Source organism: Lissotriton helveticus, chromosome 4_1 (genome assembly GCF_964261635.1).
Source record: "Lissotriton helveticus chromosome 4_1, aLisHel1.1, whole genome shotgun sequence".
Classification (NCBI taxonomy): domain Eukaryota; kingdom Metazoa; phylum Chordata; class Amphibia; order Caudata; family Salamandridae; genus Lissotriton; species Lissotriton helveticus.
The window spans coordinates 969,335,757-969,361,782 of NC_136063.1; the positions used below are offsets into that span (position 1 = coordinate 969,335,757).

Below are 26,026 nucleotides of genomic sequence, written 5' to 3' on the forward strand. Positions count from 1 at the left end.
CTATTCTTAAAGCGCCTGGAATAACTATTAATGGTTCTAAGTTCTAACGCCAAGTAACTAAATCTTTTATTTATTGCAATTTATTGAGATCATTTTTGTTTAGTCTTGTTGATAATATATAAAGATACTATGAATGTAAACAGCTGAATATAAGCTTTCCAACTATCCCGGATTAACAATCAGTAGGACATCATCATCTGCTTCATCTTCAGTAGTATGCTATATATTTAGTGACTCTATTAGTTTAGTCTGTTAGAGCATGACGTTAAAAACGCCAAGGACATACTTTCAATCAGTCTCCAAGCCAATACTTGATGCTCCTTTAAATGTTGAAAATAGATGTATTTTCTACTGTATCATGTTTATCTCTATATTTCCTTTGAGGAGAAGCTGATAAAATGATTAGATGAATCAATTCAATATAGGTGATGAATATTTATTTATTGCTTAACCACATAGAAAAAACTTTAATGTTCTAAGTTCTAACACTAAGTATGAAAATCTCTTTTGTATTGTAATTTTTTTTAAGTCATATTAGTTTCTTCATGTTGATAATTTATAACAATAACTTCATGGTAAACTGCTAAAATTAAGCTTTCCAAATCTCCTGGGTTAACTATCATATGCCCTTCTTCATTTGCTGGACCTCCAGGTAGTTGTGCAAAATGGCCTGTTAGCTCAGATGGTTAGAGCGTGGTGCTAATAACACCAAGGTCACGGGTTCGATCCCTGTACAGGCCAAGTTTAATTGTTTGAAAAAAGATTAATTTTTCTAGTGTCTCATTTTGGACTGTTTATCTCCTTGAATCACACGCTGCTTGAAGGATTGGATGGAATCAGTAGCATTTCATCATCTGCTAATTCTTCAAAAATATTCTATATATTTAGTGAGCCTATTAGTTTAGTCTGTTAGAGCATGAAGTTAAAAACGCAAAGGACATAATTTCAATCAGTCTCCAAGCCAATACTTGATTCTCCTTTAATGTTGAAAATAGATGTATTTTCTTCTGTATCATGTTTACCTCTATATTTCCTTTGCGCAGAAGCTGATAGAATGATTAGATGAATCAATTGAATATAGGTGATGAATATTTATTTATTGCTAAACCACGTGGAAAAAACGTTAGTGGTTCAAAATTCTAACACTAAGTATGGAAATCTCTTTTGTATTGAAATTTTTTTGAAGTCATATTAGTTTCTTCATGTTGATAATATGAAAGTTAATTCATATTAAACAGCTGAAATTAAGCTTTCCAAATCTCCCGGTTGAACTATCATTAGCACTGCTTCCTGTGCTGGTCCTCCAGCAGATGTGCAAATTGGCCTGTTAGCTCAGTTGGTTAGAGCATGGTGCTAATAACGCCAAGGTCACAGGTTCGATCCCTGTACAGGCCAAGTTTAATTCTTTGAAAAAAGATGAATATTTCTTGTGTCTCATTTTGGACTGTTTATCTCCTTGGATCAAACGCTGCTTGAAGGATTGGATGAATACATTTGATATATTTATAGAATTAATTACTATTCTTAAAGCGCCTGGAATATCTATTAATGGTTCTAAGTTCTAACGCCAAGTAACTAAATCTTTTATTTATTGCAATTTATTGAGATCATTTTTGTTTAGTCTTGTTGATAATATATAAAGATACTATGAATGTAAACAGCTGAATATAAGCTTTCCAACTATCCCGGATTAACAATCAGTAGGACTTCATCATCTGCTTCATCTTCAATAGTATGCTATATATTTAGTGACTCTATTAGTTTAGTCTGTTAGAGCATGAAGTTAAAAACGCCAAGGACATACTTTCAATCAGTCTCCAAGCCAATACTTGATGCTCCTTTAATGTTGAAAATAGATGTATTTTCTACTGTATCATTTTTATCTCTATATTTCCTTTGAGGAGAAGCTGATAAAATGAGTAGATGAATCAATTCAATATAGGTGATGAATATTTATTTATTGCTTAACCACATGGAAAAAACGTTAATGGTTCTAAGTTCTAACACTAAGTATGAAAATCTCTTTTGTATTGTAATTTTTTTTAAGTCATATTAGTTTCTTCATGTTGATAATATATAACAATAACTTCATGGTAAACTGCTGAAATTAAGCTTTCCAAATCTCCTGGGTTAACTATCATTTGCCCTTCTTCATTTGCTGGACCTCCAGATAGTTGTGCAAAATGGCCTGTTAGCTCAGATGGTTAGAGCGTGGTGCTAATAACGCCAATGTCACAGGTTTGATCCCTGTACAGGCCAAGTTCAATTGTTTGAACAAAGATGAATTTTTCTTGTGTCTCATTTTGGACTGTTAATCTTCTTGAATCACACGCTGCTTGAAGGATTGGATGGAATCAGTAGCATTTCATCATCTTCTAATTCTTCAAAAGTATTCTATATATTTAGTGAGCCTATTAGTTTAGTCTGTTAGAGCATGAAGTTAAAAACGCAAAGGACATGATTTCAATCAGTCTCCAAGCCAATACTTGATTCTCCTTTAATGTTGAAAATAGATGTATTTTCTTCTGTATCATGTTTACCTCTATATTTCCTTTGCGCAGAAGCTGATAGAATGATTAGATGAATCAATTGAATATAGGTGATGAATATTTATTTATTGCTAAACCACGTGGAAAAAACGTTAGTGGTTCAAAATTCTAACACTAAGTATGGAAATCTCTTTTGTATTGCAATTTTTTTGAAGTCATATTAGTTTCTTCATGTTGATAATATGAAAGTTAATTCATATTAAACAGCTGAAATTAAGCTTTCCAAATCTCCCGGTTGAACTATCATTAGCACTGCTTCCTGTGCTGGTCCTCCAGCAGATGTGCAAATTGGCCTGTTAGCTCAGTTGGTTAGAGCGTGTTACTAATAACGCCAAGGTCACAGGTTCGATCCCTGTACAGGCCAAGTTTAATTCTTTGAAAAAAGATGAATATTTCTTGTGTCTCATTTTGGACTGTTTATCTCCTTGGATCAAACGCTGCTTGAAGGATTGGATGAATACATTCGATATATTTATAGAATTAATTACTATTCTTAAAGCGCCTGGAATAACTATTAATGGTTCTAAGTTCTAACGCCAAGTAACTAAATCTTTTATTTATTGCAATTTATTGAGATCATTTTTGTTTAGTCTTGTTGATAATATATAAAGATACTATGAATGTAAACAGCTGAATATAAGCTTTCCAACTATCCCGGATTAACAATCAGTAGGACTTCATCATCTGCTTCATCTTCAATAGTATGCTATATATTTAGTGACTCTATTAGTTTAGTCTGTTAGAGCATGAAGTTAAAAACGCCAAGGACATACTTTCAATCAGTCTCCAAGCCAATACTTGATGCTCCTTTAATGTTGAAAATAGATGTCTTTTCTACTGTATCATGTTTATCTCTATATTTCCTTTGAGGAGAAGCTGATAAAATGATTAGATGAATCAATTCAATATAGGTGATGAATATTTATTTATTGCTTAACCACATGGAAAAAACGTTAATGGTTCTAAGTTCTAACACTAAGTATGAAAATCTCTTTTGTATTGTAATTTTTTTTAAGTCATATTAGTTTCTTCATGTTGATAATATATAACAATAACTTCATGGTAAACTGCTGAAATGAAGCTTTCCAAATCTCCTGGGTTAACTATCATTTGCCCTTCTTCATTTGCTGGACCTCCAGGTAGTTGTGCAAAATGGCCTGTTAGCTCAGATGGTTAGAGCGTGGTGCTAATAACGCCAAGGTCACAGGTTCGATCCCTGTACAGGACAAGTTTAATTGTTTGAACAAAGATGAATTTTTCTTGTGTCTCATTTTGGACTGTTTATCTCCTTGAATCACACGCTGCTTGAAGGATTGGATGGAATCAGTAGCATTTCATCATCTGCTAATTCTTCAAAAGTATTCTATATATTTAGTGAGCCTATTAGTTTAGTCTGTTAGAGCATGAAGTTAAAAACGCAAAGGACATAATTTCAATCAGTCTCCAAGCCAATACTTGATGCTCCTTTAATGTTGAAAATAGATGTATTTTCTTCTGTATCATGTTTACCTCCATATTTCCTTTGCGCAGAAGCTGATAGAATGATTAGATGAATCAATTGAATATAGGTGATGAATATTTATTTATTGCTAAACCACGTGGAAAAAACGTTACTGGTTCAAAATTCTAACACTAAGTATGGAAATCTCTTTTGTATTGCAACTTTTTTGAAGTCATATTAGTTTCTTCATGTTGATAATATGAAAGTTAATTCATATTAAACAGCTGAAATTAAGCTTTCCAAATCTCCCGGTTGAACTATCATTAGCACTGCTTCCTGTGCTGGTCATCCAGAAGATGTGCAAATTGGCCTGTTAGCTCAGTTGGTTAGAGCGTGGTGCTAATAACGCCAAGGTCACAGGTTCGATCCCTGTACAGGCCAAGTTTAATTCTTTGAAAAAAGATGAATTTTTCTTGTGTCTCATTTTGGACTGTTTATCTCCTTGGATCAAACGCTGCTTGAAGGATTGGATGAATACATTTGATATAATTATAGAATTAATTACTATTCTTAAAGCGCCTGGAATATCTATTAATGGTTCTAAGTTCTAACGCCAAGTAACTAAATCTCTTATTTATAGCAATTTATTGAGATCATTTTTGTTTAGTCTTGTTGATAATATATAAAGATACTATGAATGTAAACAGCTGAATATAAGCTTTCCAACTATCCCGGTTTAACAATCAGTAGGACTTCATCATCTGCTTCATCTTCAATAGTATGCTATATATTTAGTGAGACTATTAGTTTAGTCTGTTAGAGCATGAAGTTAAAAACGCCAAGGACATACTTTCAATCAGTCTCCAAGCCAATACTTGATGCTCCTTTAATGTTGAAAATAGATGTATTTTCTACTGTATCATGTTTATCTCTATATTTCCCTTGAGGAGAAGCTGATAAAATGATTAGATGAATCAATTCAATATAGGTAATGAATATTTATTTATTGCTTAACCACATGGAAAAAACGTTAATGGTTCTAAGTTCTAACACTAAGTATGAAAATCTCTTTTGTATTGTAATTTTTTTTAAGTCATATTAGTTTCTTCATGTTGATAATATATAACAATAACTTCATGGTAAACTGCTGAAATTAAGCTTTCCAAATCTCCTGGGTTAACTATCATTTGCCCTTCTTCATTTGCTGGACCTCCAGATAGTTGTGCAAAATGGCCTGTTAGCTCAGATGGTTAGAGCGTGGTGCTAATAACGCCAACGTCACAGGTTTGATCCCTGTACAGGCCAAGTTCAATTGTTTGAACAAAGATGAATTTTTCTTGTGTCTCATTTTGGACTGTTAATCTTCTTGAATCACACGCTGCTTGAAGGATTGGATGGAATCAGTAGCATTTCATCATCTGCTACTTCTTCAAAAGTATTCTATATATTTAGTGAGCCTATTAGTTTAGTCTGTTAGAGCATGAAGTTAAAAACGCAAAGGACATAATTTCAATCAGTCTCCAAGCCAATACTTGATGCTCCTTTAATGTTGAAAATAGATGTATTTTCTTCTGTATCATGTTTACCTCCATATTTCCTTTGCGCAGAAGCTGATAGAATGATTAGATGAATCAATTGAATATAGGTGATGAATATTTATTTATTGCTAAACCACGTGGAAAAAACATTACTGGTTCAAAATTCTAACACTAAGTATGGAAATCTCTTTTGTATTGCAATTTTTTTGAAGTCATATTAGTTTCTTCATGTTGATAATATGAAAGTTAATTCATATTAAACAGCTGAAATTAAGCTTTCCAAATCTCCCGGTTGAACTATCATTAGCACTGCTTCCTGTGCTGGTCCTCCAGAAGATGTGCAAATTGGCCTGTTAGCTCAGTTGGTTAGAGCGTGGTGCTAATAACGCCAAGGTCACAGGTTCGATCCCTGTACAGGCCAAGTTTAATTCTTTGAAAAAAGATGAATATTTCTTGTGTCTCATTTTGGACTGTTTATCTCCTTGGATCAAACGCTGCTTGAAGGATTGGATGAATACATTTGATATATTTATAGAATTAATTACTATTCTTAAAGCGCCTGGAATATCTATTAATGGTTCTAAGTTCTAACGCCAAGTAACTAAATCTTTTATTTATTGCAATTTATTGAGATCATTTTTGTTTAGTCTTGTTGATAATATATAAAGATACTATGAATGTAAACAGCTGAATATAAGCTTTCCAACTATCCCGGATTAACAATCAGTAGGACTTCATCATCTGCTTCATCTTCAGTAGTATGCTATATATTTAGTGACTCTATTAGTTTAGTCTGTTAGAGCATGACGTTAAAAACGCCAAGGACATACTTTCAATCAGTCTCCAAGCCAATACTTGATGCTCCTTTAAATGTTGAAAATAGATGTATTTTCTACTGTATCATGTTTATCTCTATATTTCCTTTGAGGAGAAGCTGATAAAATGATTAGATGAATCAATTCAATATAGGTGATGAAAATTTATTTATTGCTTAACCACATGGAAAAAACTTTACTGTTCTAAGTTCTAACACTAAGTATGAAAATCTCTTTTGTATTGTAATTTTTTTTAAGTCATATTAGTTTCTTCATGTTGATAATTTATAACAATAACTTCATGGTAAACTGCTAAAATTAAGCTTTCCAAATCTCCTGGGTTAACTATCATTTGCCCTTCTTCATTTGCTGGACCTCCAGGTAGTTGTGCAAAATGGCCTGTTAGCTCAGATGGTTAGAGCGTGGTGCTAATAACACCAAGGTCACGGGTTCGATCCCTGTACAGGCCAAGTTTAATTGTTTGAAAAAAGATTAATTTTTCTAGTGTCTCATTTTGGACTGTTTATCTCCTTGAATCACACGCTGCTTGAAGGATTGGATGGAATCAGTAGCATTTCATCATCTGCTAATTCTTCAAAAATATTCTATATATTTAGTGAGCCTATTAGTTTAGTCTGTTAGAGCATGTAGTTAAAAACGCAAAGGACATAATTTCAATCAGTCTCCAAGCCAATACTTGATTCTCCTTTAATGTTGAAAATAGATGTATTTTCTTCTGTATCATGTTTACCTCTATATTTCCTTTGCGCAGAAGCTGATAGAATGATTAGATGAATCAATTGAATATAGGTGATGAATATTTATTTATTGCTAAACCACGTGGAAAAAACGTTAGTGGTTCAAAATTCTAACACTAAGTATGGAAATCTCTTTTGTATTGCAATTTTTTTGAAGTCATATTAGTTTCTTCATGTTGATAATATGAAAGTTAATTCATATTAAACAGCTGAAATTAAGCTTTCCAAATCTCCCGGTTGAACTATCATTAGCACTGCTTCCTGTGCTGGTCCTCCAGCAGATGTGCAAATTGGCCTGTTAGCTCAGTTGGTTAGAGCGTGGTACTAATAACGCCAAGGTCACAGGTTCGATCCCTGTACAGGCCAAGTTTAATTCTTTGAAAAAAGATGAATATTTCTTGTGTCTCATTTTGGACTGTTTATCTCCTTGGATCAAACGCTGCTTGAAGGATTGGATGAATACATTTGATATATTTATAGAATTAATTACTATTCTTAAAGCGCCTGGAATAACTATTAATGGTTCTAAGTTCTAACGCCAAGTAACTAAATCTTTTATTTATTGCAATTTATTGAGATCATTTTTGTTTAGTCTTGTTGATAATATATAAAGATACTATGAATGTAAACAGCTGAATATAAGCTTTCCAACTATCCCGGATTAACAATCAGTAGGACTTCATCATCTGCTTCATCTTCAGTAGTATGCTATATATTTAGTGACTCTATTAGTTTAGTCTGTTAGAGCATGAAGTTAAAAACGCCAAGGACATACTTTCAATCAGTCTCCAAGCCAATACTTGATGCTCCTTTAATGTTGAAAATAGATGTATTTTCTACTGTATCATGTTTATCTCTATATTTCCTTTGAGGAGAAGCTGATAAAATGATTAGATGAATCAATTCAATATAGGTGATGAATATTTATTTATTGCTTAACCACATGGAAAAAACGTTAATGGTTCTAAGTTCTAACACTAAGTATGTAAATCTCTTTTGTATTGTAATATTTTTTAAGTCATATTAGTTTCTTCATGTTGATAATATATAACAATAACTTCATGGTAAACTGCTGAAATTAAGCTTTCCAAATCTCATGGGTTAACTATCATTTGCCCTTCTTCATTTGCTGGACCTCCAGGCAGTTGTGCGAAATGGCCTGTTAGCTCAGATGGTTAGAGCGTGGTGCTAATAACGCCAAGGTCACAGGTTCGATCCCTGTACAGGCCAAGTACAATTGTTTGAACAAAGATGAATTTTTCTTGTGTCTCATTTTGGACTGTTAATCTTCTTGAATCACACGCTGCTTGAAGGGTTGGATGGAATCAGTAGCATTGCATCATCTGCTAATTCTTCAAAAGTATTCTATATATTTAGTGAGCCTATTAGTTTAGTCTGTTAGAGCATGAAGTTAAAAACGCAAAGGACATAATTTCAATCAGTCTCCAAGCCAATACTTGATGCTCCTTTAATGTTGAAAATAGATGTATTTTCTTCTGTATCATGTTTACCTCCATATTTCCTTCGTGCGGAAGCTGATAGAATGATTAGATGAATCAATTGAATATAGGTGATGAATATTTATTTATTGCTAAACCACGTGGAAAAACGTTACTGGTTCAAAATTCTAACACTAAGTATGGAAATCTCTTTTGTATTGCAATTTTTTTGAAGTCATATTAGTTTCTTCATGTTGATAATATGAAAGTTAATTCATATTAAACAGCTGAAATTAAGCTTTCCAAATCTCCCGGTTGAACTATCATTAGCACTGCTTCCTGTGCTGGTCCTCCAGAAGATGTGCAAATTGGCCTGTTAGCTCAGTTGGTTAGAGTGTGGTGCTAATAATGCCAAGGTCACAGGTTCAATCCCTTTACAGGCCAAGTTTAATTCTTTGAAAAAAGATGAATTTTTCTTGTGTCTCATTTTGGACTGTTTATCTCCTTGGATCAAACACTGCTTGAAGGATTGGATGAATACATTTGATATAATTATAGAATTAATTACTATTCTTAAAGCGCCTGGAATATCTATTAATGGTTCTAAGTTCTAACGCCAAGTAACTAAATCTTTTATTTATTGCAATTTATTGAGATCATTTTTGTTTAGTCTTGTTGATAATATATAAAGATACTATGAATGTAAACAGCTGAATATAAGCTTTCCAACTATCCCGGATTAACAATCAGTAGGACTTCATCATCTGCTTCATCTTCAGTAGTATGCTATATATTTAGTGACTCTATTAGTTTAGTCTGTTAGAGCATGACGTTAAAAACGCCAAGGACATACTTTCAATCAGTCTCCAAGCCAATACTTGATGCTCCTTTAAATGTTGAAAATAGATGTATTTTCTACTGTATCATGTTTATCTCTATATTTCCTTTGAGGAGAAGCTGATAAAATGATTAGATGAATCAATTCAATATAGGTGATGAAAATTTATTTATTGCTTAACCACATGGAAAAAACTTTACTGTTCTAAGTTCTAACACTAAGTATGAAAATCTCTTTTGTATTGTAATTTTTTTTAAGTCATATTAGTTTCTTCATGTTGATAATTTATAACAATAACTTCATGGTAAACTGCTAAAATTAAGCTTTCCAAATCTCCTGGGTTAACTATCATTTGCCCTTCTTCATTTGCTGGACCTCCAGGTAGTTGTGCAAAATGGCCAGTTAGCTCAGATGGTTAGAGCGTGGTGCTAATAACACCAAGGTCACGGGTTCGATCCCTGTACAGGCCAAGTTTAATTGTTTGAAAAAAGATGAATTTTTCTAGTGTCTCATTTTGGACTGTTTATCTCCTTGAATCACACGCTGCTTGAAGGATTGGATGGAATCAGTAGCATTTCATCATCTGCTAATTCTTCAAAAATATTCTATGTATTTAGTGAGCCTATTAGTTTAGTCTGTTAGAGCATGTAGTTAAAAACGCAAAGGACATAATTTCAATCAGTCTCCAAGCCAATACTTGATTCTCCTTTAATGTTGAAAATAGATGTATTTTCTTCTGTATCATGTTTACCTCTATATTTCCTTTGCGCAGAAGCTGATAGAATGATTAGATGAATCAATTGAATATAGGTGATGAATATTTATTTATTGCTAAACCACGTGGAAAAAACGTTAGTGGTTCAAAATTCTAACACTAAGTATGGAAATCTCTTTTGTATTGCAATTTTTTTGAAGTCATATTAGTTTCTTCATGTTGATAATATGAAAGTTAATTCATATTAAACAGCTGAAATTAAGCTTTCCAAATCTCCCGGTTGAACTATCATTAGCACTGCTTCCTGTGCTGGTCCTCCAGCAGATGTGCAAATTGGCCTGTTAGCTCAGTTGGTTAGAGCGTGGTACTAATAACGCCAAGGTCACAGGTTCGATCCCTGTACAGGCCAAGTTTAATTCTTTGAAAAAAGATGAATATTTCTTGTGTCTCATTTTGGACTGTTTATCTCCTTGGATCAAACGCTGCTTGAAGGATTGGATGAATACATTTGATATATTTATAGAATTAATTACTATTCTTAAAGCGCCTGGAATAACTATTAATGGTTCTAAGTTCTAACGCCAAGTAACTAAATCTTTTATTTATTGCAATTTATTGAGATCATTTTTGTTTAGTCTTGTTGATAATATATAAAGATACTATGAATGTAAACAGCTGAATATAAGCTTTCCAACTATCCCGGATTAACAATCAGTAGGACTTCATCATCTGCTTCATCTTCAGTAGTATGCTATATATTTAGTGACTCTATTAGTTTAGTCTGTTAGAGCATGAAGTTAAAAACGCCAAGGACATACTTTCAATCAGTCTCCAAGCCAATACTTGATGCTCCTTTAATGTTGAAAATAGATGTATTTTCTACTGTATCATGTTTATCTCTATATTTCCTTTGAGGAGAAGCTGATAAAATGATTAGATGAATCAATTCAATATAGGTGATGAATATTTATTTATTGCTTAACCACATGGAAAAAACGTTAATGGTTCTAAGTTCTAACACTAAGTATGTAAATCTCTTTTGTATTGTAATATTTTTTAAGTCATATTAGTTTCTTCATGTTGATAATATATAACAATAACTTCATGGTAAACTGCTGAAATTAAGCTTTCCAAATCTCCTGGGTTAACTATCATTTGCCCTTCTTCATTTGCTGGACCGCCAGGCAGTTGTGCGAAATGGCCTGTTAGCTCAGATGGTTAGAGCATGGTGCTAATAACACCAAGGTCACAGGTTCGATCCCTGTACAGGCCAAGTTCAATTGTTTGAACAAAGATGAATTTTTCTTGTGTCTCATTTTGGACTGTTAATCTTCTTGAATCACACGCTGCTTGAAGGGTTGGATGGAATCAGTAGCATTGCATCATCTGCTAATTCTTCAAAAGTATTCTATATATTTAGTGAGCCTATTAGTTTAGTCTGTTAGAGCATGAAGTTAAAAACGCAAAGGACATAATTTCAATCAGTCTCCAAGCCAATACTTGATGCTCCTTTAATGTTGAAAATAGATGTATTTTCTTCTGTATCATGTTTACCTCCATATTTCCTTCGCGCGGAAGCTGATAGAATGATTAGATGAATCAATTGAATATAGGTGATGAATATTTATTTATTGCTAAACCACGTGGAAAAACGTTACTGGTTCAAAATTCTAACACTAAGTATGGAAATCTCTTTTGTATTGCAATTTTTTTGAAGTCATATTAGTTTCTTCATGTTGATAATATGAAAGTTAATTCATATTAAACAGCTGAAATTAAGCTTTCCAAATCTCCCGGTTGAACTATCATTAGCACTGCTTCCTGTGCTGGTCCTCCAGAAGATGTGCAAATTGGCCTGTTAGCTCAGTTGGTTAGAGCGTGGTGCTAATAATGCCAAGGTCACAGGTTCAATTCCTTTACAGGCCAAGTTTAATTCTTTGAAAAAAGATGAATTTTTCTTGTGTCTCATTTTGGACTGTTTATCTCCTTGGATCAAACACTGCTTGAAGGATTGGATGAATACATTTGATATAATTATAGAATTAATTACTATTCTTAAAGCGCCTGGAATATCTATTAATGGTTCTAAGTTCTAACGCCAAGTAACTAAATCTCTCATTTATTGCAATTTATTGAGATCATTTTTGTTTAGTCTTGTTGATAATATATAAAGATACTATGAATGTAAACAGCTGAATATAAGCTTTCCAACTATCCCGGATTAACAATCAGTAGGACATCATCATCTGCTTCATCTTCAGTAGTATGCTATATATTTAGTGACTCTATTAGTTTAGTCTGTTAGAGCATGACGTTAAAAACGCCAAGGACATACTTTCAATCAGTCTCCAAGCCAATACTTGATGCTCCTTTAAATGTTGAAAATAGATGTATTTTCTACTGTATCATGTTTATCTCTATATTTCCTTTGAGGAGAAGCTGATAAAATGATTAGATGAATCAATTCAATATAGGTGATGAATATTTATTTATTGCTTAACCACATAGAAAAAACTTTAATGTTCTAAGTTCTAACACTAAGTATGAAAATCTCTTTTGTATTGTAATTTTTTTTAAGTCATATTAGTTTCTTCATGTTGATAATTTATAACAATAACTTCATGGTAAACTGCTAAAATTAAGCTTTCCAAATCTCCTGGGTTAACTATCATATGCCCTTCTTCATTTGCTGGACCTCCAGGTAGTTGTGCAAAATGGCCTGTTAGCTCAGATGGTTAGAGCGTGGTGCTAATAACACCAAGGTCACGGGTTCGATCCCTGTACAGGCAAAGTTTAATTGTTTGAAAAAAGATTAATTTTTCTAGTGTCTCATTTTGGACTGTTTATCTCCTTGAATCACACGCTGCTTGAAGGATTGGATGGAATCAGTAGCATTTCATCATCTGCTAATTCTTCAAAAATATTCTATATATTTAGTGAGCCTATTAGTTTAGTCTGTTAGAGCATGAAGTTAAAAACGCAAAGGACATAATTTCAATCAGTCTCCAAGCCAATACTTGATTCTCCTTTAATGTTGAAAATAGATGTATTTTCTTCTGTATCATGTTTACCTCTATATTTCCTTTGCGCAGAAGCTGATAGAATGATTAGATGAATCAATTGAATATAGGTGATGAATATTTATTTATTGCTAAACCACGTGGAAAAAACGTTAGTGGTTCAAAATTCTAACACTAAGTATGGAAATCTCTTTTGTATTGAAATTTTTTTGAAGTCATATTAGTTTCTTCATGTTGATAATATGAAAGTTAATTCATATTAAACAGCTGAAATTAAGCTTTCCAAATCTCCCGGTTGAACTATCATTAGCACTGCTTCCTGTGCTGGTCCTCCAGAAGATGTGCAAATTGGCCTGTTAGCTCAGTTGGTTAGAGCATGGTGCTAATAACGCCAAGGTCACAGGTTCGATCCCTGTACAGGCCAAGTTTAATTCTTTGAAAAAAGATGAATATTTCTTGTGTCTCATTTTGGACTGTTTATCTCCTTGGATCAAACGCTGCTTGAAGGATTGGTTGAATACATTTGATATATTTATAGAATTAATTACTATTCTTAAAGCGCCTGGAATATCTATTAATGGTTCTAAGTTCTAACGCCAAGTAACTAAATCTTTTATTTATTGCAATTTATTGAGATCATTTTTGTTTAGTCTTGTTGATAATATATAAAGATACTATGAATGTCAACAGCTGAATATAAGCTTTCCAACTATCCCGGATTAACAATCAGTAGGACTTCATCATCTGCTTCATCTTCAATAGTATGCTATATATTTAGTGACTCTATTAGTTTAGTCTGTTAGAGCATGAAGTTAAAAACGCCAAGGACATACTTTCAATCAGTCTCCAAGCCAATACTTGATGCTCCTTTAATGTTGAAAATAGATGTATTTTCTACTGTATCATTTTTATCTCTATATTTCCTTTGAGGAGAAGCTGATAAAATGATTAGATGAATCAATTCAATATAGGTGATGAATATTTATTTATTGCTTAACCACATGGAAAAAACGTTAATGGTTCTAAGTTCTAACACTAAGTATGAAAATCTCTTTTGTATTGTAATTTTTTTTAAGTCATATTAGTTTCTTCATGTTGATAATATATAACAATAACTTCATGGTAAACTGCTGAAATTAAGCTTTCCAAATCTCCTGGGTTAACTATCATTTGCCCTTCTTCATTTGCTGGACCTCCAGATAGTTGTGCAAAATGGCCTGTTAGCTCAGATGGTTGGAGCGTGGTGCTAATAACGCCAATGTCACAGGTTTGATCCCTGTACAGGCCAAGTTCAATTGTTTGAACAAAGATGAATTTTTCTTGTGTCTCATTTTGGACTGTTAATCTTCTTGAATCACACGCTGCTTGAAGGATTGGATGGAATCAGTAGCATTTCATCATCTTCTAATTCTTCAAAAGTATTCTATATATTTAGTGAGCCTATTAGTTTAGTCTGTTAGAGCATGAAGTTAAAAACGCAAAGGACATGATTTCAATCAGTCTCCAAGCCAATACTTGATTCTCCTTTAATGTTGAAAATAGATGTATTTTCTTCTGTATCATGTTTACCTCTATATTTCCTTTGCGCAGAAGCTGATAGAATGATTAGATGAATCAATTGAATATAGGTGATGAATATTTATTTATTGCTAAACCACGTGGAAAAAACGTTAGTGGTTCAAAATTCTAACACTAAGTATGGAAATCTCTTTTGTATTGCAATTTTTTTGAAGTCATATTAGTTTCTTCATGTTGATAATATGAAAGTTAATTCATATTAAACAGCTGAAATTAAGCTTTCCAAATCTCCCGGTTGAACTATCATTAGCACTGCTTCCTGTGCTGGTCCTCCAGCAGATGTGCAAATTGGCCTGTTAGCTCAGTTGGTTAGAGCGTGTTACTAATAACGCCAAGGTCACAGGTTCGATCCCTGTACAGGCCAAGTTTAATTCTTTGAAAAAAGATGAATATTTCTTGTGTCTCATTTTGGACTGTTTATCTCCTTGGATCAAACGCTGCTTGAAGGATTGGATGAATACATTTGATATATTTATAGAATTAATTACTATTCTTAAAGCGCCTGGAATAACTATTAATGGTTCTAAGTTCTAACGCCAAGTAACTAAATCTTTTATTTATTGCAATTTATTGAGATCATTTTTGTTTAGTCTTGTTGATAATATATAAAGATACTATGAATGTAAACAGCTGAATATAAGCTTTCCAACTATCCCGGATTAACAATCAGTAGGACTTCATCATCTGCTTCATCTTCAATAGTATGCTATATATTTAGTGACTCTATTAGTTTAGTCTGTTAGAGCATGAAGTTAAAAACGCCAAGGACATACTTTCAATCAGTCTCCAAGCCAATACTTGATGCTCCTTTAATGTTGAAAATAGATGTCTTTTCTACTGTATCATGTTTATCTCTATATTTCCTTTGAGGAGAAGCTGATAAAATGATTAGATGAATCAATTCAATATAGGTGATGAATATTTATTTATTGCTTAACCACATGGAAAAAACGTTAATGGTTCTAAGTTCTAACACTAAGTATGAAAATCTCTTTTGTATTGTAATTTTTTTTAAGTCATATTAGTTTCTTCATGTTGATAATATATAACAATAACTTCATGGTAAACTGCTGAAATGAAGCTTTCCAAATCTCCTGGGTTAACTATCATTTGCCCTTCTTCATTTGCTGGACCTCCAGGTAGTTGTGCAAAATGGCCTGTTAGCTCAGATGGTTAGAGCGTGGTGCTAATAACGCCAAGGTCACAGGTTCGATCCCTGTACAGGCCAAGTTTAATTGTTTGAACAAAGATGAATTTTTCTTGTGTCTCATTTTGGACTGTTTATCTCCTTGAATCACACGCTGCTTGAAGGATTGGATGGAATCAGTAGCATTTCATCATCTGCTAATTCTTCAAAAGTATTCTATATATTTAGTGAGCCTATTAGTTTAGTCTGTTAGAGCATGAAGTTAAAAACGCAAAGGACATAATTTCAATCAGTCTCCAAGCCAATACTTGATGCTCCTTTAATGTTGAAAATAGATGTATTTTCTTCTGTATCATGTTTACCTCCATATTTCCTTTGCGCAGAAGCTGATAGAATGATTAGATGAATCAATTGAATATAGGTGATGAATATTTATTTATTGCTAAACCACGTGGAAAAAACGTTACTGGTTCAAAATTCTAACACTAAGTATGGAAATCTCTTTTGTATTGCAACTTTTTTGAAGTCATATTAGTTTCTTCATGTTGATAATATGAAAGTTAATTCATATTAAACAGCTGAAATTAAGCTTTCCAAATCTCCCGGTTGAACTATCATTAGCACTGCTTCCTGTGCTGGTCATCCAGAAGATGTGCAAATTGGCCTGTTAGCTCAGTTGGTTAGAGCGTGGTGCTAATAACGCCAAGGTCACAGGTTCGATCCCTGTACAGGCCAAGTTTAATTCTTTGAAAAAAGATGAATTTTTCTTGTGTCTCATTTTGGACTGTTTATCTCCTTGGATCAAACGCTGCTTGAAGGATTGGATGAATACATTTGATATAATTATAGAATTAATTACTATTCTTAAAGCGCCTGGAATATCTATTAATGGTTCTAAGTTCTAACGCCAAGTAACTAAATCTCTTATTTATAGCAATTTATTGAGATCATTTTTGTTTAGTCTTGTTGATAATATATAAAGATACTATGAATGTAAACAGCTGAATATAAGCTTTCCAACTATCCCGGTTTAACAATCAGTAGGACTTCATCATCTGCTTCATCTTCAATAGTATGCTATATATTTAGTGAGACTATTAGTTTAGTCTGTTAGAGCATGAAGTTAAAAACGCCAAGGACATACTTTCAATCAGTCTCCAAGCCAATACTTGATGCTCCTTTAATGTTGAAAATAGATGTATTTTCTACTGTATCATGTTTATCTCTATATTTCCTTTGAGGAGAAGCTGATAAAATGATTAGATGAATCAATTCAATATAGGTGATGAATATTTATTTATTGCTTAACCACATGGAAAAAACGTTAATGGTTCTAAGTTCTAACACTAAGTATGAAAATCTCTTTTGTATTGTAATTTTTTTTAAGTCATATTAGTTTCTTCATGTTGATAATATATAACAATAACTTCATGGTAAACTGCTGAAATTAAGCTTTCCAAATCTCCTGGGTTAACTATCATTTGCCCTTCTTCATTTGCTGGACCTCCAGATAGTTGTGCAAAATGGCCTGTTAGCTCAGATGGTTAGAGCGTGGTGCTAATAACGCCAACGTCACAGGTTTGATCCCTGTACAGGCCAAGTTCAATTGTTTGAACAAAGATGAATTTTTCTTGTGTCTCATTTTGGACTGTTAATCTTCTTGAATCACACGCTGCTTGAAGGATTGGATGGAATCAGTAGCATTTCATCATCTGCTACTTCTTCAAAAGTATTCTATATATTTAGTGAGCCTATTAGTTTAGTCTGTTAGAGCATGAAGTTAAAAACGCAAAGGACATAATTTCAATCAGTCTCCAAGCCAATACTTGATGCTCCTTTAATGTTGAAAATAGATGTATTTTCTTCTGTATCATGTTTACCTCCATATTTCCTTTGCGCAGAAGCTGATAGAATGATTAGATGAATCAATTGAATATAGGTGATGAATATTTATTTATTGCTAAACCACGTGGAAAAAACATTACTGGTTCAAAATTCTAACACTAAGTATGGAAATCTCTTTTGTATTGCAATTTTTTTGAAGTCATATTAGTTTCTTCATGTTGATAATATGAAAGTTAATTCATATTAAACAGCTGAAATTAAGCTTTCCAAATCTCCCGGTTGAACTATCATTAGCACTGCTTCCTGTGCTGGTCCTCCAGAAGATGTGCAAATTGGCCTGTTAGCTCAGTTGGTTAGAGCGTGGTGCTAATAACGCCAAGGTCACAGGTTCGATCCCTGTACAGGCCAAGTTTAATTCTTTAAAAAAAGATGAATATTTCTTGTGTCTCATTTTGGACTGTTTATCTCCTTGGATCAAACGCTGCTTGAAGGATTGGATGAATACATTTGATATATTTATAGAATTAATTACTATTCTTAAAGCGCCTGGAATATCTATTAATGGTTCTAAGTTCTAACGCCAAGTAACTAAATCTTTTATTTATTGCAATTTATTGAGATCATTTTTGTTTAGTCTTGTTGATAATATATAAAGATACTATGAATGTAAACAGCTGAATATAAGCTTTCCAACTATCCCGGATTAACAATCAGTAGGACTTCATCATCTGCTTCATCTTCAGTAGTATGCTATATATTTAGTGACTCTATTAGTTTAGTCTGTTAGAGCATGACGTTAAAAACGCCAAGGACATACTTTCAATCAGTCTCCAAGCCAATACTTGATGCTCCTTTAAATGTTGAAAATAGATGTATTTTCTACTGTATCATGTTTATCTCTATATTTCCTTTGAGGAGAAGCTGATAAAATGATTAGATGAATCAATTCAATATAGGTGATGAAAATTTATTTATTGCTTAACCACATGGAAAAAACTTTACTGTTCTAAGTTCTAACACTAAGTATGAAAATCTCTTTTGTATTGTAATTTTTTTTAAGTCATATTAGTTTCTTCATGTTGATAATTTATAACAATAACTTCATGGTAAACTGCTAAAATTAAGCTTTCCAAATCTCCTGGGTTAACTATCATTTGCCCTTCTTCATTTGCTGGACCTCCAGGTAGTTGTGCAAAATGGCCTGTTAGCTCAGATGGTTAGAGCGTGGTGCTAATAACACCAAGGTCACGGGTTCGATCCCTGTACAGGCCAAGTTTAATTGTTTGAAAAAAGATTAATTTTTCTAGTGTCTCATTTTGGACTGTTTATCTCCTTGAATCACACGCTGCTTGAAGGATTGGATGGAATCAGTAGCATTTCGTCATCTGCTAATTCTTCAAAAATATTCTATATATTTAGTGAGCCTATTAGTTTAGTCTGTTAGAGCATGTAGTTAAAAACGCAAAGGACATAATTTCAATCAGTCTCCAAGCCAATACTTGATTCTCCTTTAATGTTGAAAATAGATGTATTTTCTTCTGTATCATGTTTACCTCTATATTTCCTTTGCGCAGAAGCTGATAGAATGATTAGATGAATCAATTGAATATAGGTGATGAATATTTATTTATTGCTAAACCACGTGGAAAAAACGTTAGTGGTTCAAAATTCTAACACTAAGTATGGAAATCTCTTTTGTATTGCAATTTTTTTGAAGTCATATTAGTTTCTTCATGTTGATAATATGAAAGTTAATTCATATTAAACAGCTGAAATTAAGCTTTCCAAATCTCCCGGTTGAACTATCATTAGCACTGCTTCCTGTGCTGGTCCTCCAGCAGATGTGCAAATTGGCCTGTTAGCTCAGTTGGTTAGAGCGTGGTACTAATAACGCCAAGGTCACAGGTTCGATCCCTGTACAGGCCAAGTTTAATTCTTTGAAAAAAGATGAATATTTCTTGTGTCTCATTTTGGACTGTTTATCTCCTTGGATCAAACGCTGCTTGAAGGATTGGATGAATACATTTGATATATTTATAGAATTAATTACTATTCTTAAAGCGCCTGGAATAACTATTAATGGTTCTAAGTTCTAACGCCAAGTAACTAAATCTTTTATTTATTGCAATTTATTGAGATCATTTTTGTTTAGTCTTGTTGATAATATATAAAGATACTATGAATGTAAACAGCTGCATATAAGCTTTCCAACTATCCCGGATTAACAATCAGTAGGACTTCATCATCTGCTTCATCTTCAGTAGTATGCTATATATTTAGTGACTCTATTAGTTTAGTCTGTTAGAGCATGAAGTTAAAAACGCCAAGGACATACTTTCAATCAGTCTCCAAGCCAATACTTGATGCTCCTTTAATGTTGAAAATAGATGTATTTTCTACTGTATCATGTTTATCTCTATATTTCCTTTGAGGAGAAGCTGATAAAATGATTAGATGAATCAATTCAATATAGGTGATGAATATTTATTTATTGCTTAACCACATGGAAAAAACGTTAATGGTTCTAAGTTCTAACACTAAGTATGTAAATCTCTTTTGTATTGTAATATTTTTTAAGTCATATTAGTTTCTTCATGTTGATAATATATAACAATAACTTCATGGTAAACTGCTGAAATTAAGCTTTCCAAATCTCCTGGGTTAACTATCATTTGCCCTTCTTCATTTGCTGGACCTCCAGGCAGTTGTGCGAAATGGCCTGTTAGCTCAGATGGTTAGAGCGTGGTGCTAATAACGCCAAGGTCACAGGTTCGATCCCTGTACAGGCCAAGTTCAATTGTTTGAACAAAGATGAATTTTTCTTGTGTCTCATTTTGGACTGTTAATCTTCTTGAATCACACGCTGCTTGAAGGGTTGGATGGAATCAGTAGCATTGCATCATCTGCTAATTCTTCAAAAGTATTCTATATATTTAGTGAGCCTATTAGTTTAGTCTGTTAGAGCATGAAGTTAAAAACGCAAAGGACATAATTTCAATCAGTCTCCAAGCCAATACTTGATGCTCCTTTAATGTTGAAAATAGATGTATTTTCTTCTGTATCATGTTTACCTCCATATTTCCTTCGTGCGGAAGCTGATAGAATGATTAGATGAATCAATTGAATATAGGTGATGAATATTTATTTATTGCTAAACCACGTGGAAAAACGTTACTGGTTCAAAATTCTAACACTAAGTATGGAAATCTCTTTTGTATTGCAATTTTTTTGAAGTCATATTAGTTTCTTCATGTTGATAATATGAAAGTTAATTCATATTAAACAGCTGAAATTAAGCTTTCCAAATCTCCCGGTTGAACTATCATTAGCACTGCTTCCTGTGCTGGTCCTCCAGAAGATGTGCAAATTGGCCTGTTAGCTCAGTTGGTTAGAGCGTGGTGCTAATAATGCCAAGGTCACAGGTTCAATCCCTTTACAGGCCAAGTTTAATTCTTTGAAAAAAGATGAATTTTTCTTGTGTCTCATTTTGGACTGTTTATCTCCTTGGATCAAACACTGCTTGAAGGATTGGATGAATACATTTGATATAATTATAGAATTAATTACTATTCTTAAAGCGCCTGGAATATCTATTAATGGTTCTAAGTTCTAACGCCAAGTAACTAAATCTCTCATTTATTGCAATTTATTGAGATCATTTTTGTTTAGTCTTGTTGATAATATATAAAGATACTATGAATGTAAACAGCTGAATATAAGCTTTCCAACTATCCCGGATTAACAATCAGTAGGACATCATCATCTGCTTCATCTTCAGTAGTATGCTATATATTTAGTGACTCTATTAGTTTAGTCTGTTAGAGCATGACGTTAAAAACGCCAAGGACATACTTTCAATCAGTCTCCAAGCCAATACTTGATGCTCCTTTAAATGTTGAAAATAGATGTATTTTCTACTGTATCATGTTTATCTCTATATTTCCTTTGAGGAGAAGCTGATAAAATGATTAGATGAATCAATTCAATATAGGTGATGAATATTTATTTATTGCTTAACCACATAGAAAAAACTTTAATGTTCTAAGTTCTAACACTAAGTATGAAAATCTCTTTTGTATTGTAATTTTTTTTAAGTCATATTAGTTTCTTCATGTTGATAATTTATAACAATAACTTCATGGTAAACTGCTAAAATTAAGCTTTCCAAATCTCCTGGGTTAACTATCATATGCCCTTCTTCATTTGCTGGACCTCCAGGTAGTTGTGCAAAATGGCCTGTTAGCTCAGATGGTTAGAGCGTGGTGCTAATAACACCAAGGTCACGGGTTCGATCCCTGTACAGGCCAAGTTTAATTGTTTGAAAAAAGATTAATTTTTCTAGTGTCTCATTTTGGACTGTTTATCTCCTTGAATCACACGCTGCTTGAAGGATTGGATGGAATCAGTAGCATTTCATCATCTGCTAATTCTTCAAAAATATTCTATATATTTAGTGAGCCTATTAGTTTAGTCTGTTAGAGCATGAAGTTAAAAACGCAAAGGACATAATTTCAATCAGTCTCCAAGCCAATACTTGATTCTCCTTTAATGTTGAAAATAGATGTATTTTCTTCTGTATCATGTTTACCTCTATATTTCCTTTGCGCAGAAGCTGATAGAATGATTAGATGAATCAATTGAATATAGGTGATGAATATTTATTTATTGCTAAACCACGTGGAAAAAACGTTAGTGGTTCAAAATTCTAACACTAAGTATGGAAATCTCTTTTGTATTGCAATTTTTTTGAAGTCATATTAGTTTCTTCATGTTGATAATATGAAAGTTAATTCATATTAAACAGCTGAAATTAAGCTTTCCAAATCTCCCGGTTGAACTATCATTAGCACTGCTTCCTGTGCTGGTCCTCCAGCAGATGTGCAAATTGGCCTGTTAGCTCAGTTGGTTAGAGCGTGGTACTAATAACGCCAAGGTCACAGGTTCGATCCCTGTACAGGCCAAGTTTAATTCTTTGAAAAAAGATGAATATTTCTTGTGTCTCATTTTGGACTGTTTATCTCCTTGGATCAAACGCTGCTTGAAGGATTGGATGAATACATTTGATATATTTATAGAATTAATTACTATTCTTAAAGCGCCTGGAATAACTATTAATGGTTCTAAGTTCTAACGCCAAGTAACTAAATCTTTTATTTATTGCAATTTATTGAGATCATTTTTGTTTAGTCTTGTTGATAATATATAAAGATACTATGAATGTAAACAGCTGAATATAAGCTTTCCAACTATCCCGGATTAACAATCAGTAGGACTTCATCATCTGCTTCATCTTCAATAGTATGCTATATATTTAGTGACTCTATTAGTTTAGTCTGTTAGAGCATGAAGTTAAAAACGCCAAGGACATACTTTCAATCAGTCTCCAAGCCAATACTTGATGCTCCTTTAATGTTGAAAATAGATGTATTTTCTACTGTATCATGTTTATCTCTATATTTCCTTTGAGGAGAAGCTGATAAAATGATTAGATGAATCAATTCAATATAGGTGATGAATATTTATTTATTGCTTAACCACATGGAAAAAACGTTAATGGTTCTAAGTTCTAACACTAAGTATGAAAATCTCTTTTGTATTGTAATTTTTTTTAAGTCATATTAGTTTCTTCATGTTGATAATATATAACAATAACTTCATGGTAAACTGCTGAAATGAAGCTTTCCAAATCTCCTGGGTTAACTATCATTTGCCCTTCTTCATTTGCTGGACCTCCAGGTAGTTGTGCAAAATGGCCTGTTAGCTCAGATGGTTAGAGCGTGGTGCTAATAACGCCAAGGTCACAGGTTCGATCCCTGTACAGGCCAAGTTTAATTGTTTGAACAAAGATGAATTTTTCTTGTGTCTCATTTTGGACTGTTTATCTCCTTGAATCACACGCTGCTTGAAGGATTGGATGGAATCAGTAGCATTTCATCATCTGCTAATTCTTCAAAAGTATTCTATATATTTAGTGAGCCTATTAGTTTAGTCTGTTAGAGCATGAAGTTAAAAACGCAAAGGACATAATTTCAATCAGTCTCCAAGCCAATACTTGATGCTCCTTTAATGTTGAAAATAGATGTATTTTCTTCTGTATCATGTTTACCTCCATATTTCCTTTGCGCAGAAGCTGATAGAATGATTAGATGAATCAATTGAATATAGGTGATGAATATTTATTTATTGCTAAACCACGTGGAAAAAACGTTACTGGTTCAAAATTCTGACACTAAGTATGGAAATCTCTTTTGTATTGCAATTTTTTTGAAGTCATATTAGTTTCTTCATGTTGATAATATGAAAGTTAATTCATATTAAACAGCTGAAATTAAGCTTTCCAAATCTCCCGGTTGAACTATCATTAGCACTGCTTCCTGTGCTGGTCCTCCAGAAGATGTGCAAATTGGCCTGTTAGCTCAGTTGGTTAGAGCGTGGTGCTAATAACGCCAAGGTCACAGGTTCGATCCCTGTACATGCCAAGTTTAATTCTTTGAAAAAAGATGAATATTTCTTGTGTCTCATTTTGGACTGTTTATCTCCTTGGATCAAACGCTGCTTGAAGGATTGGATGAATACATTTGATATATTTATAGAATTAATTACTATTCTTAAAGCGCCTGGAATATCTATTAATGGTTCTAAGTTCTAACGCCAAGTAACTAAATCTTTTATTTATTGCAATTTATTGAGATCATTTTTGTTTAGTCTTGTTGATAATATATAAAGATACTATGAATGTAAACAGCTGAATATAAGCTTTCCAACTATCCCGGATTAACAATCAGTAGGACTTCATCATCTGCTTCATCTTCAGTAGTATGCTATATATTTAGTGACTCTATTAGTTTAGTCTGTTAGAGCATGAAGTTAAAAACGCCAAGGACATACTTTCAATCAGTCTCCAAGCCAATACTTGATGCTCCTTTAATGTTGAAAATAGATGTATTTTCTACTGTATCATGTTTATCTCTATATTTCCTTTGAGGAGAAGCTGATAAAATGATTAGATGAATCAATTCAATATAGGTGATGAATATTTATTTATTGCTTAACCACATGGAAAAAACGTTAATGGTTCTAAGTTCTAACACTAAGTATGTAAATCTCTTTTGTATTGTAATATTTTTTAAGTCATATTAGTTTCTTCATGTTGATAATATATAACAATAACTTCATGGTAAACTGCTGAAATTAAGCTTTCCAAATCTCCTGGGTTAACTATCATTTGCCCTTCTTCATTTGCTGGACCTCCAGGCAGTTGTGCGAAATGGCCTGTTAGCTCAGATGGTTAGAGCGTGGTGCTAATAACGCCAAGGTCACAGGTTCGATCCCTGTACAGGCCAAGTTCAATTGTTTGAACAAAGATGAATTTTTCTTGTGTCTCATTTTGGACTGTTAATCTTCTTGAATCACACGCTGCTTGAAGGGTTGGATGGAATCAGTAGCATTGCATCATCTGCTAATTCTTCAAAAGTATTCTATATATTTAGTGAGCCTATTAGTTTAGTCTGTTAGAGCATGAAGTTAAAAACGCAAAGGACATAATTTCAATCAGTCTCCAAGCCAATACTTGATGCTCCTTTAATGTTGAAAATAGATGTATTTTCTTCTGTATCATGTTTACCTCCATATTTCCTTCGCGCGGAAGCTGATAGAATGATTAGATGAATCAATTGAATATAGGTGATGAATATTTATTTATTGCTAAACCACGTGGAAAAACGTTACTGGTTCAAAATTCTAACACTAAGTATGGAAATCTCTTTTGTATTGCAATTTTTTTGAAGTCATATTAGTTTCTTCATGTTGATAATATGAAAGTTAATTCATATTAAACAGCTGAAATTAAGCTTTCCAAATCTCCCGGTTGAACTATCATTAGCACTGCTTCCTGTGCTGGTCCTCCAGAAGATGTGCAAATTGGCCTGTTAGCTCAGTTGGTTAGAGCGTGGTGCTAATAATGCCAAGGTCACAGGTTCAATCCCTTTACAGGCCAAGTTTAATTCTTTGAAAAAAGATGAATTTTTCTTGTGTCTCATTTTGGACTGTTTATCTCCTTGGATCAAACACTGCTTGAAGGATTGGATGAATACATTTGATATAATTATAGAATTAATTACTATTCTTAAAGCGCCTGGAATATCTATTAATGGTTCTAAGTTCTAACGCCAAGTAACTATATCTCTTATTTATTGCAATTTATTGAGATCATTTTTGTTTAGTCTTGTTGATAATATATAAAGATACTATGAATGTAAACAGCTGAATATAAGCTTTCCAACTATCCCGGATTAACAATCAGTAGGACATCATCATCTGCTTCATCTTCAGTAGTATGCTATA

At 33.1% G+C, this 26,026-nt stretch overlaps 16 non-coding genes across 16 annotated transcripts; all 16 read left to right on the top strand.

Moving 5' to 3' along the window:
• The first annotated feature begins 1,321 nt into the window (after positions 1-1,321).
• On the top strand, positions 1,322-1,395 carry TRNAI-AAU (transfer RNA isoleucine (anticodon AAU)). Its single transcript has one exon. It is a non-coding gene; the product is annotated as a tRNA-Ile (tRNA).
• Positions 1,396-4,357: 2,962 nt separating this feature from the next.
• TRNAI-AAU (transfer RNA isoleucine (anticodon AAU)) lies at positions 4,358-4,431 on the top strand. Its single transcript has one exon. It is a non-coding gene; the product is annotated as a tRNA-Ile (tRNA).
• A 1,444-nt stretch (positions 4,432-5,875) lies between these two features.
• TRNAI-AAU (transfer RNA isoleucine (anticodon AAU)) lies at positions 5,876-5,949 on the top strand. The gene has a single exon. It is a non-coding gene; the product is annotated as a tRNA-Ile (tRNA).
• Positions 5,950-7,393: 1,444 nt separating this feature from the next.
• On the top strand, positions 7,394-7,467 carry TRNAI-AAU (transfer RNA isoleucine (anticodon AAU)). Its single transcript has one exon. It is a non-coding gene; the product is annotated as a tRNA-Ile (tRNA).
• A 790-nt stretch (positions 7,468-8,257) lies between these two features.
• On the top strand, positions 8,258-8,331 carry TRNAI-AAU (transfer RNA isoleucine (anticodon AAU)). Its single transcript has one exon. It is a non-coding gene; the product is annotated as a tRNA-Ile (tRNA).
• Positions 8,332-10,428: 2,097 nt separating this feature from the next.
• TRNAI-AAU (transfer RNA isoleucine (anticodon AAU)) lies at positions 10,429-10,502 on the top strand. Its single transcript has one exon. It is a non-coding gene; the product is annotated as a tRNA-Ile (tRNA).
• Positions 10,503-13,463: 2,961 nt separating this feature from the next.
• Positions 13,464-13,537, top strand: TRNAI-AAU (transfer RNA isoleucine (anticodon AAU)). The gene has a single exon. It is a non-coding gene; the product is annotated as a tRNA-Ile (tRNA).
• A 2,308-nt stretch (positions 13,538-15,845) lies between these two features.
• Positions 15,846-15,919, top strand: TRNAI-AAU (transfer RNA isoleucine (anticodon AAU)). The gene has a single exon. It is a non-coding gene; the product is annotated as a tRNA-Ile (tRNA).
• Positions 15,920-16,499: 580 nt separating this feature from the next.
• Positions 16,500-16,573, top strand: TRNAI-AAU (transfer RNA isoleucine (anticodon AAU)). The gene has a single exon. It is a non-coding gene; the product is annotated as a tRNA-Ile (tRNA).
• Positions 16,574-18,017: 1,444 nt separating this feature from the next.
• Positions 18,018-18,091, top strand: TRNAI-AAU (transfer RNA isoleucine (anticodon AAU)). The gene has a single exon. It is a non-coding gene; the product is annotated as a tRNA-Ile (tRNA).
• Positions 18,092-19,535: 1,444 nt separating this feature from the next.
• Positions 19,536-19,609, top strand: TRNAI-AAU (transfer RNA isoleucine (anticodon AAU)). Its single transcript has one exon. It is a non-coding gene; the product is annotated as a tRNA-Ile (tRNA).
• A 790-nt stretch (positions 19,610-20,399) lies between these two features.
• Positions 20,400-20,473, top strand: TRNAI-AAU (transfer RNA isoleucine (anticodon AAU)). The gene has a single exon. It is a non-coding gene; the product is annotated as a tRNA-Ile (tRNA).
• Positions 20,474-22,570: 2,097 nt separating this feature from the next.
• Positions 22,571-22,644, top strand: TRNAI-AAU (transfer RNA isoleucine (anticodon AAU)). The gene has a single exon. It is a non-coding gene; the product is annotated as a tRNA-Ile (tRNA).
• A 790-nt stretch (positions 22,645-23,434) lies between these two features.
• Positions 23,435-23,508, top strand: TRNAI-AAU (transfer RNA isoleucine (anticodon AAU)). The gene has a single exon. It is a non-coding gene; the product is annotated as a tRNA-Ile (tRNA).
• Positions 23,509-24,088: 580 nt separating this feature from the next.
• On the top strand, positions 24,089-24,162 carry TRNAI-AAU (transfer RNA isoleucine (anticodon AAU)). The gene has a single exon. It is a non-coding gene; the product is annotated as a tRNA-Ile (tRNA).
• A 790-nt stretch (positions 24,163-24,952) lies between these two features.
• TRNAI-AAU (transfer RNA isoleucine (anticodon AAU)) lies at positions 24,953-25,026 on the top strand. Its single transcript has one exon. It is a non-coding gene; the product is annotated as a tRNA-Ile (tRNA).
• The last annotated feature ends 1,000 nt before the right edge of the window (positions 25,027-26,026 follow it).